Below are 11,915 nucleotides of genomic sequence, written 5' to 3'. Positions count from 1 at the left end.
GCCTTGCAGCCTCGGCTTTCCTTAGCAACCGGAGCGCACCGCCCAGGTGTCCGCCTATAGGCCTCCCGGAGCGTGACGGACAGCCCTGCTGCGCAATCCCAGCTCACAGCCCTTAGCTCCACCCTCAATCGAGGGAACTCGGAGGCGTGGCCGCCCTGCCCGGGTAGCCGCCCCTCGCCGAGCGCCTGGTGGCGCATGCGCGGTGGAGGGCTGAGCGCAGGGCCGTCGGGAGCCGGAGCAGCAGAGCCGGAGCTCCGCGGAGATCGCCGTTCTCGCTCCCTGCCTCCGCCTTTGCACCCTCGAGCCGCCGCCGCCGGGGGAGCAGCCGCCCGTTGTTTTTCTCCGCGGCGAAGGTGCGGAGCTGCCCGAGTCGGCCCGTGGGGGAGCCCCGGGCGCCGCACGGTGAGAGTGCAACTTAGTTGGGGGAAGTTTTGTGATTTGAGGAGGGGTCGGGCGACGAGCGCGGGCTCCTCCCCTGCGGCTGCTGCGCGGTCGGGGAGGGGGAGGGGCGCGGGGCCTCGGGGACGGGCCGGGGGCGCGCGCGGGCGGGTGGGCGGATGAATGAGCGGCGGCGGGGCCCCCTCCTCCCCCCGTCCTGCCTCCCGCATTGTCTGCTCGGGGCCGCGGCGCTGCGTGCAGGACCCGCACCCCGACCTCGGGGGCGGCCGCCCGGGCGCCGCGATGTCCCCGCAGGCGCCCCCGCGCTCTCGAGGTCTGGACGCCCAGCCCCGTGCTTGCCCGGTCGGCTCCGCAGGGATCGGGGCGCCGGGGCGGCCCCGTGGGTACCTCGTCCGGCCGAGGCTGCTTGCAAGTGCCGGGGACGCGATGAGCAGCTCTCCGGGCGGACGCGGGCGGTAAACACGCCGGGCCGCGCCCGCCTTCGGGGCGCTCGGGCGCCTGCTCCGGGGGCGCGGCCGGGACCTCCGGGTCGGAGCCGGGGGCCCGAGGGGACCCGCGCCGGGACCGTGCAATCGGCTCCACTCTACACCGACTCGCTTTGAGATCAGCCAGAACTTTTTATTCGTAAATACGGCTTTCGGACACCTTTTTCCCCCCTTCCTCCAAAGCCAACCGGTCTGTGGAGAATTTTTAAACAATATGGGGAAATCCCTCAAAATAAGTTACAGACACAGGTTTGTTTGTTGTTTTAAATTTTTTTTTTTCTAAATAGTTCGTAGAGCAAAATGATTCCGTCTCTTTTATCTTAGGATCCACCGTGAAAGTTGGATTGTATTTCTGTTGTTCATTCTCGGCTTTTACATTTATTTTGAGAGTTTTTTTTGCCTCAGGCGTATAGAACTAAAGGGAAAGGAAATGTGTGCTCCTTTTTTCTTATTCCTCTTTATTTTCAGAAGCAGCAGCTTCTATTTTTCGAAAACATTGGGTTGCCCAGTTCAGGATAAATGCCGCTGTTTTTGAGAGATGACTTTTTTCTTTCTTTTTTTGCAAGTTTGTAAAGAAGTTCAGATCTGCTGAGATAAATCAGTGCTACAGTTCTTGTATTCCTTCCTGGCCTCTTAGGGATTTGCAGACTGCATTCAGTACCAGCCTTGTGAAGTTTTGAGTGCATGGTTCTGCTGAATTTGGTTCATTTAGCTTATCAAGTGAGAATAATTCTGTTTAAATCCTCTACCTGGAACGGGCTTAAATGGCCAGATTGGTAGTGAAACAAAATGACCAGGATGTGTTAATATCAGGTGTTACATGCCTTTGCCATCTGCTAAATTAAGGAGAAAATTTACCCTGGCTGGTTTGGCTCAGGGGTTAGAGTGTGGGCCAGCGGAAAAGGTCCCAGGTTCTATTCCAGGTCCGGGGCATGTACCTGGGTTGCAGGTTCCATCCCCATGAAGATGGTTGGGGAGGCGGCCTATTGATGTCTCTCCCTCCACCTCCCTCCTTACCACTGAAAATCAATGGAAAAATATCCTCGGGTGAGGATTAACCAAAAAAAAGAAAAAGAAAGAAAATTTGAGAAATAGTATGTGTGTGTTCATTTGCTTTGATTGATTTTCTCATGGTAAGTGAGTAATGTAGAAAGTGTTCTGGGTTTTTCTGGTTGATTGGCCTCATTTTGCTTTAAAACAACTTCACCTGACGGAGCTAAAGAAAAATGTCTTAATGGCATACGAATTGTCCTTTTTTTCTTTAACAGTTATATTAACAAAAAATAAACATTGTACCTTTAAACTACAACAGTAAATTACAACAGGGTGGTCACTTTTACTCAACAACCCTTGCTCTTTTCTCTTTCCTTTTTGGTTATGTGTGCCTGTGTAGGGGGTGGTAGGGCAGGAGGTTGGCAGGATTGAAGGGGTTGTCAGGGAGGAACAAAATGTAAACAAACACTATTACAACATAATGTGACAAGTAGGCCAGTTGCTTTCCTTCTCTGAGCTGTGATAGCATGTCATACATACTTTTGTTTTAGGGTTTCTCACACATCATTTATTTGCCTGACTAATGCTAACGATCTATGTAGTATAAATGAACTCCTTCTCTAGTCTGACTCCTTGAGACTTGTAATGGGCCTTGTTTCTTATTTTACTTTGTGTGGTCTTTGCTAGAAAGGAGTCTTAAAACAGTGCAGGTGTTCAGTGTGTGTTTGAATCGGGGGAAGTATTTTGTACTCGCCGGTGGTTGTGCACTCTGGGGGCTAGTCCAAAATGACAGTTCACTTGCTCATCTCTGATGGAACTGAGTTTACTTTAAAAGGGTGTCTGACTTTTCTTTTTCATCTGTTAGTTCTTGAAAAGAAGTGAGGTTTAAAGAGTGCACTGTGGCCCTGGCCGGTTTGGCTCAGCGGTTGGAACGTCGGCTTGCGGTACAGAGAGACCCGGGTTCGGTTCCCGCTAAGGGCACGTACCTCGGATGCAGTTTGTCCCCGGCCCTGGTTGGTCGTGCGGGTGGCAGCCACTCGATGTGTCCCTTCACGTCGATGTTTCTCTCTCTCTCTCTCTCTCTCTCTCTCTCTACCTCTCTCTCCCTCCCGCTCTATCTGAACAAAAAATGGAAAAATGTTCTCGGGTGAGGATTAAAAAAAAAAGAGTGCACTGTGGATTTCAAAAAGTGGTTCTGATTGAGAAATGGTCTCCCTTTTTTGGTGGAACGATTAAGATTGCTGGGAAAATGGATTCCTTCTCTGCCCATTCCCCTGTTGTGAAATGGGGAGCTAGCAGAGTTTAGCAGAACAGACATTCTTTGAAGCTAGGTAAATTTGAGTTCAAATCCCCACACTTCCATTGACTAGTGTAACCTTGGGCAGGTCACTTCACTTCTCAGAGCTTGGGTTACCTACCATGGGAGGGGTAGTAGCACACTTGCATTGTTTTTAGGAATAAACGAAATTTTGTGGTTAAGTAGGTGCCTATTCCCTGGTTGCTGTAATGATGGTAATCTCGATACATTGTAGATGGCTTAAAAATGCATTTTTAAAAGTCTGATGCTTCTGAGTATAGGAGTTTAGTTAGCTATTTCTTTCATGAGTAGGGAATCCTGAGAATTTAGTCTGAATCAGATGCAATTTTTGTGTGTGTGTGTGTGGTACGTGCCCGGGAACCGAACCCGGGACTCTGTGGTCCACGGGCCGACACTGAACCGCTGAGTCAAACTGGTCAGGGCAATCAGATGCAATTTTTTAAAGGTGCTAGTTGAACCGAGTGTTACTAGAAACAACTTTTACTTTCTGAATCACTTGTTAGTCATTGAGTGGAACTTGCAGTGGCTTGGTTGGGTAGAACTCTGTACATTTACAGTGTTTAGGAAATTGATTGTTTTCAACGTTTGTGATGGTTATTTAGACAGTCCCAGCTTTTCTTCCTTATTTTACCTTGGTTTTGAAAAGGGATAGATATGGATTTTGACTGCATTTCTCAAGCTCGCTTAAGATAGAACTGGACTGGGGGTTAATATAGTGTTAGTACAATTCAGAGGTATGAACAAATCACTCACTTCCTCTTCAAGATAACATTTTTTTCAAGGTGCCACCATTTACGGAAGGAGGCACGTGATTTAATCAGCTATACCAGCTCAGCTCAAAATAGCCACAATACCAAATGGAATAGCTACATTCTGGAACTATTAACCTGTAATGAACATTGTCTTTTGTATATTGACTCTCATTTTTCCATTTATTCTCTTAGAAAATAAGGATTTCATATCTTATTTGTATCTTACAAATAAGGATTAAAAAAAGACACATAAGGGTGTCTGTAGTTTTCTTATAAGATAAGGATTTGAACCAGGAAGGATTATAATAAATAATGAACCTTTAAAAATTATATTTGATCAGACTCATAGATTGAAGGGAAAAAATCCTTGACAAAGCTAGATGAACAGACTTGGAGTTTTGAGAACCCCCTCTTTGTTTTTTTTTTTTGTTTGTTTTTTTCTTTTTAATCCTCATCCGAGGACATTTTTCCATTTTTTGTACAGATAGAGTGAGAGGGAGAGAGAGGAAGAGAGAGAGAGGGAAACATCGATGTGAAAGGGACACATCGAGTGGCTGCCACCCGCACGACCAACCAGGGCCGGGGACAAACTGCAACCGAGGTACGTGCCCTTAGCGGGAACCGAACCCGGGTCTCTCAGGACCGCAGGCGGATGCTCTAACCGCTGAGCCAAACCGGCCAGGGCGAGAACCCCCTCTTTGAAAGTTAACACTGAAGTGCACTAGAGTAGACTTGGTTATTAATGATGGGAACAGGCGTCCACTTGGAGGCTCCTTAGTCAGTTACTGTCAGGCTGTCTTACCCACTGTAGCGGGGCAAAGGAAGGAAATCTGTTTCATTGTTAGTGGAAGGAAGTTTGTATCATTTATATGTCCTCTCGTGTATGGTCTTGTTGATTGGGACATACATAGAAGATGATGGGGAAGGTGGATAACAGTGGTTTGTGATGTGGGTTTGGGAGTGGGGTGAAGGGAAAGGTATGAGGGGTTTACGATTTATTTCACTCTGTGCACTCTGCTTTGAGAATTAGTCCTTCTCAGTTTTGACTTCTGATGATACCATAAGCCCATATATGGCCATGGCCTCTTACCCTAAATGGCCAGCTATTCCTGCATGGTTAGGAATTAAGAAAGTATGTCACAGCCCTGGCCGGTTTGGCTCAGCGGTTAGAGCGTTGGCCTGCGGTCCAGAGAGACCCGGGTTTGGTCCCTGTTAAGGTCATGTGCCTCGGTTGCAGTTTGTCCCCGACCCTGGTTGGTTGTGCGGGTGGCGGCCACTCGATGTGTCCCTTTCACGTTGATGTTTCTCTCTCCCCCTCCCCACTCTTATCTGAACAAAAAATGGAAAACAAGGTCCTCGGGTGAGGATAAAAAAAAAAAAGAGAGAGTACAAAAGAAGATAGTGTAGTTTTCTAAGCTTTAGTCATTTTCTTAAATTATTAATATTTTTAAATTGGTTTACTCAAATCAGGAGTGTGCCCCTTTTGTGCTAGATGTTATACTTTGTATCTTACCTACATTTATTATTAGTTTTTTTAAAAACCTATGCGACAAGCATTATTACCACGTTTAAGAATGAAGGAACGGACTCAAAAGTGATTTGACAGTGGTCACATAGCTATTAAACTATGGTGTTAAAATTTGAACTCAGATTATTCCGACTCCAAAGGCAATATGATACTGTCAGCTTGAAAGAGTACCTTTTAAAAATCAAGTTTATGGAGATATTGTTTATATACGTATAATAAATATATAGAGTTTGATGAGTTTTGTCAAATGCATCCATGCATGTAACAGTCAATGTAGCATTTTTATCACTCCAGAAAGTGACCTGGGCCACTCTCCAGGTGGTCTCTCCCCACAACCCTCACCCCATCGCCTGCCTTACCATGGGCAGCCATGTTCTGCTTTCTGTCACTGTAGTTTCGTCTACATTAGGGGTCTTCAAACCATGGCCCATGGGCCAAATCTGGCCTACTCCTTATTTTTGTTTTTTTTTAAAAACTTTTTAAAATTGATTTTTACAGAGAGAGAGGAAGAGAGAGAAACATCAATGAGAGAGAACATCGATTGACCGCCTCCTGCGTGCCCCCCAACTGGGGATCAGGCCCACAACCTGGGGCATGTGCCCTAACCGGGAATCGAACCAGCGACCCCTTGGTGCATGGGTCGATGCTCAACCGCTGAGCCAAACTGGCCAGGGCTAAAATTTTTTTTTAACGAAGGTAAAATTAAGGTTCACTGAGTACATTGTTATTTCTTTAGTTTCTCTCTTATGTTTTCTGGCGCTGTTGTAAATGTCCCTTTTAAAATTTCAGTTTTCTAACTGTTCATTGCTAGAACATAGATATAGGATTGAATTTGTATGTTGACCTTGTATCTTGCCATCTTGGTAAACTTTTAGTTCTAAATGTCTCTTCTTAGATTCTTTGGGATTTTCTACGTAGATAAATGTCTTTGGCAAATTCAGGTACTGTAGTTTGATGTCTTCTTTTGCAGTTTGCCTGCTTTTTTCCTTCTTTTTTTTCTTGCTTTATTGAACTGGCTAAAGGGCCCCATTATGATGTTGAATAGGAGTTTTGAGAGAAGACATTCTTGCCCGGCCGGTGTGGCTCAGTGGTTAAGCGTTGACCCATGCACCAAGAGGTCGCGGGTTTGATTCCCAGTCAGGACACACGCACAGGTTGTGGGCCCGATCCCCAGTGGGGGGCATGCAGGGGGCGGCCAATCGATGTTCTCTCTCATTGATATCTCCCAATCGATGTTCTCTCTCATCGATCTCTCTCTCTCTCTCTTCCTCTCTTTCTAAAAATAAATAAACAAAAAAAATTTAAAAGAAAAAAAAGGACATTCTTTTCTGATATTGGCCGGGGGGGAACAGTGTTTCACCATTAATATGATGCTATTTATAGTTTATTTGCTTTTATAGATTTCCTTTGTTAATTTGAGGAAGTTCTGTTCTATTTCTAGTTTGTTGAGAGTTTTTTTTTTTTTACAGTATGTATACCTGACTTCCTATTCACGGTCTGACTCAAGGAGGCCTCTGTGCTGATTTCTGGGGGTCCTTCATGCAACTCTCTCCTTCCCGATACCCTGCAGTTTTTAGTTTCCTTGGCTTTTCCCACACTCTTCTGTCTGGCTCTCAAGTCTCCCAGACGGTCACGTGCTGCATGGGATCCTGCTCACTGTACCAAGGTCCAATGTGTGCCCCCAGGCTGAGGAGGCTGGTACAGTTGGACCGATGTCATCTGCGCCCTTCTATTAGGGATTGCGGTCCTGTTCTGCCGGTTGTCAGTGTCTAAAAGATGTTGCCTCTTATATTTTACCCACTTTGTGGTGGTTGGAGGGGGAGGTGGCTGGATAAATCTGGATTCATTTACTCCATCATGGTTGGAAACTGATGTCCCTTGGAAGAGTATATTTTATTGGTGGTGCTGAAAGTCTCCTTACAGGAGTCTTTAAATCTTTGGGATATAAACGTCCAAGAAACATTTGTTAGATGTCTGCTGTCTATAGCTCAGCCTTATTCTTTGGGGATTACAAAAAAAAGTAGGTATCTTTCATTGAAGAGATACATACATAGTACATACGTATGATTAATCAAAGATATGAAATGGTCTAGTGGTGACCTGTGGGATCACTGTGGTCTAATATTTTCATATAGACATGCCTTTTTACACTCTTGTTTCTTAGCATATATATGTATATGTGCGTGTATATATATATATATATATATATTTCCGTTTTATGGCACAAAATGAGTCAGTTGCTAGAGTACCGACTCATGTATTTGCTGACATTTTGCTCTGTGGCTTTGGATAAGTTATTTGTCTCTGAAGTTGAGGTTTCTCTTTTGTAAAATGGGCATATGACATTTGTTCTATGTAGGGTTGTTAATTTATTCAGCACATGTATGGGTGCCCTCTGTACGCTGCCCACAGTTCTAGATGATGGGTCGTTGCTGCCTTCAAGGAGCCGACATTCTAGCGAGGGAAGCAGGAAAGAAACAAGTGAGCGAACACTTGTGGTGGTTTCTGGTGGTGATAATTCTGGGAAGAATATGACAAGTATCAGCAGAAATTGGGGAGGACAAACAAAGCGTTTCTGGGAGATAGAACTGAGCAGAGATTGAAGGAAGGGAGGGGGAGGCCAGTGGAGGATCCCTGGATGGTCTGAGCGCAGGAACGTCAGGTGCAGAGGACTTGGGGTGAGCGTGTAAAGGGGGAGACTCGTGTGGCTGGGCTGGGGTGAGCGTGTAAAGGGGGAGACTCGTGTGGCTGGGCTGGGGTGAGCATGTAGAGGGGGAGGCTCGTGTGGCTGGGCTGGGGTGAGAACAGAACGGTAGGAGATGATATAGTGTCTGTAGGCTGTTACGTACAGACGGGAGAAAACTGATGGGTTTGAGCAAGGAGCTGATTTAGGGTTTAAAAGTGTCTGGGTGTAGGGACTAGTTCCGAGTTTTGCAGTCGTAGCTCAGTCTGGAGAAGAAGGTGGCTTGGATTAGGGTGGCGAGAGGTGATTGGAATCAACACACTTTGAAGATAGAAGTGATAGGATTATTCACGAATTGGAAACAGGTTTGGAAGGAAAGAACAGGAATCGTGGATGATCCCTCCTTGGGGGAAAATGAGGAGTGAGTTTGCAGGGAGGAAGAAATGGTGGTTTCTCATTTGGACATGGTGAGTTTGATCTGTGAGACTCAGGTTGTGATGTTGGTATTGGAGCATGCAAACCTAGAGTTCAGGGATGAAGTCTGGACTGTGTAAGAATTAGAACATGGTAGAGAAGGGGGTGGGTGGGAAGATTATTGTGGGAATTTGGGATACGTAAAGCTCTTGGCACAAGGAGGGCACATGGCAAGGTAGCTAGTGGTAATAACGACAGTCGTAAGCAACATCTGGATAAAACTAAGGAGGATTAGATATGAATGAAGGGGTTAGTGACCACAAACAATACCTTATATATTATAGCAGAGTGAGGTAGGACTCCACTCAGGCTGAAAACGTGTCTCCTCTGAGCACGATAAAATATTATTAATGAAACGTGCTGTGTATTTCCAGTCTCTAAGGATATCCGATTTTTATTCATTTATTTATGTTGGTATGGAATTTTCTAGAGGAAGAGAGAGAGATGGAAACATTGATGTGAGAGATACAGCCATTGGCACCTCCTGCACGCCCCTTACTGGGGATCGAGCCCGCAACCCGGCATGTGACCTGACCGGGAATCGAACCGGGACCTCTCAGTCCATGGGAGGATGCTCAGTCCAGTGAGCCACACCAGCCGGGCGGACATCTGATTTTCAACGCGATGCGGGATTGTCTCACATGCTTGTACAATAGGGGCCTATTGCAAAATGTTAACTTCAGTTATGTTTGAGGTGTGAAATGGTAGTAGGGTAGTTTTTGATCTTCTAAATATTCTGCAGCATTTATACTTTTCTTGAACCTTATTTTTCATAAAGGGAGTTCGTATTTTTAGAGAATCTGCTTAGTTGGTGAGTTTCTGGGCTGATGAGTTTCGTGTGCTGTGGTTGCTGACCCCATTTCTTTCTATAGGTAGGTCTTTGACTAGGGTCTGTTTTGAAAGGTTGAACCTTGGGCACAGGGGAATCCAGTTAAGAGTGTGGGTGGTTTTGTTATGAGTCCATTAACAGCTCCTAGGAAAACCGTTAGGGCATGTCGTCCTCCCCCCCTCCCCCCCTCCCCCAGATGTGACGCCATTTGGTTCAAAGGGGACATCGTTTTGCATTGGGATTGCGACAGGCTGATCACTGCAGATAAATTGAACTGAGCATGAATTTTTTCCTAAATCTGAATTCACCATCAGCATAAACTTAGATTTTTAGATGTATTCCTTTCCCCAGGTGACGACTGTGACAAAGGTGGTGAGAATGACAGCAGCTTTTTGCAAATTTGACATTTTCTGTTATCTATGAGTCGCTTCTAAGAATACTTAGTATACTTTGAAATGGTATCTGTAAACAGCTCACCTACTTTGCCAGTTGATTTCTGCCCTGTCTAAAGTAGGTATGTTTCTGGAGTGGGAAAGGACGGTCCAGGTGGCATGGCGTGGAACTAATTGGTTACGTTTTATAAGGTGGGAGAAAGGTTTTGGTTGTGTTTTTGCCTCTTGCACACTTTGTGTACAGAGTGCCGGGGCCCAGAATACCAGGGAACTCGGATGTGACCTTGGAGGTTGGGGAGTTATTTAGGAAAAAAATGTGGCAACGAGAGTTGAGAAGTGGAGTTCTAATTGTTTATTTGGTCACATGAGGCCTTGGGGCCTGGCTGAGGTGCTCTCTCTGTTTGAGGATTAAAGTCAGGGGACAGGAATGACCAAGCTTTTGCCTGGGTCCTTCTGCTAAAATGGTGCTGTCTTAGAGCATAGGATAGTGTGCGTTTAAAAGACTTTCCCAGTCTAGAGAGATCTTTTTTTTCCTCTCTCTCTCTTTATTGACTTTAGAGAAAGAGGAAGGGAGATGGAGAGAGAGATAGAAACATTGATGAGAGAGAACATCAATTGGCCGCCTCCTGCATGCCCCCCACTGGGGATCAGACCCACAACCTGGGCATGTGCCCTGACCCGGAGTCGGACCGGCGACCTCCTGGTGCATGGGTTGACGCTCAACCACTGAGCCACACCAGCTGGGCAAGTCACATTTTTTTCTCACTGATATAATTATATCCCACACATCCAGTTTAAAATTCCAGCTTGTTCTTGTTGTAAATAGAAGATCATTGTGGTTTGCCCTTAAACTTTTCCTGGAATTCTTAAAAACCTGCAGGACCGCTGTGTTCGTGCCTTGAAAGTAGCAGAAGTTTGCCAATGCAGGACTGTTTTCACACGCAGGAGCCTTGTGATCAACTTTAATAATTAACATGCACACACTTTCACATCCTCAAAGTGTTTTTGCACACAGTTAATGAGTTCATGTTTAACCTATTTTGGAAGTTGAAAAACCAGTTTTTTGGGTTTATTTTAGCAATACTGACGTTTCAGGGGGATAAGGAGCAAGTCTTCGGTGAGAAAAATGCAGGTATTCACCGTCCAATAGTAAATATCTTTCTTTTTACTTTATTTTTTTCTTTATTGATTTTAGAGAGAGGAAGGGAGCGGGAGAGAGAGAGAGAAACATCAACTGGCCCCCTCCAGCATGCACCACACTGGGGACCCAGCCCACAACCTGGGCACGTGCCCTGACCAGGAATCGAACTGGCGACCTCTTGGTGCATGGGTCACCCTCAACCACTGAGCCACACCGGCCAGGCTTAAATGTCTTCAGCCTCCAGCTTTGTGCCCAGTCTAGCTCACATCAGGCATGTTGGTATTTTTTGGAGTGTGCATCTTTTTTTTTTTTTTATCCTCACCCGAGGACATTTTTCATTTTTTGTTCAGACAGAGTGGGAGGGAGGGAGAGGAAGAGAGAGAGAGAAACATCGATGTGAAAGGGACACATCGAGTGGCTGCCACCTGCACGACCAACCAGGGCCGGGGACAAACCGCAACCGAGGTACGTGCCCTTAGCGGGAACCGAACCCGGGTCTCTCTGGACTGCAGGCCGACGCTCTAACCGCTGAGCCAAACCGGCCAGGGCTGGAGTGTGCATCTTTTTAAAGCAAAGGGGATGCAGTTGTGTGGACTGAACGAAAGGCGAACCGGGTTCAGGATAGTCGGGGAAAGACCTGTTGATTCAGTATTGCAGCTTTCTTGTCTGTGGTCCCTTCCATGTGAATTGTCCTTCATTCATTCACACGGAGGTTTTGAGGGTCAGAAGGTGATCTGCACAGAGACTCTGGCAAATGAACAGTCATTACACATGCTAATTTCTGGGGGACAAATTCTTTTCCACTCCTGGCGTGGGAGAGAGTAACTGTAACTGAATACTTTGCTGGTTTGTCACCTGATCCCACCTCCTGTCCCTGCCCTCCCAATACAGTGGCTTTTACTTGGCAAGGTGTATAGTTGG

At 46.2% G+C, this 11,915-nt stretch overlaps 1 protein-coding gene across 8 annotated transcripts in view; it reads left to right on the top strand.

Annotated features, from left to right (window-relative positions):
* Positions 1-257: 257 nt before the first annotated feature.
* The window catches only part of AKAP13 (A-kinase anchoring protein 13), a 258,664-nt gene continuing 247,006 nt past the window's right edge, over positions 258-11,915 (top strand). For all 8 annotated transcript variants that reach the window (XM_036278132.1, XM_036278131.1, XM_036278130.1 and 5 more), the window contains exon 1: positions 258-402. The gene's annotated coding sequence lies outside the window, so the exon portion shown is untranslated. The remainder of the gene's footprint in view (positions 403-11,915) is intronic.

Source organism: Molossus molossus, unplaced genomic scaffold, assembly GCF_014108415.1.
Source record: "Molossus molossus isolate mMolMol1 unplaced genomic scaffold, mMolMol1.p scaffold_m16_p_24, whole genome shotgun sequence".
Taxonomy (NCBI): Eukaryota; Metazoa; Chordata; class Mammalia; order Chiroptera; family Molossidae; genus Molossus; species Molossus molossus.
This window is presented reverse-complemented; position numbering and strand designations above follow the sequence as displayed.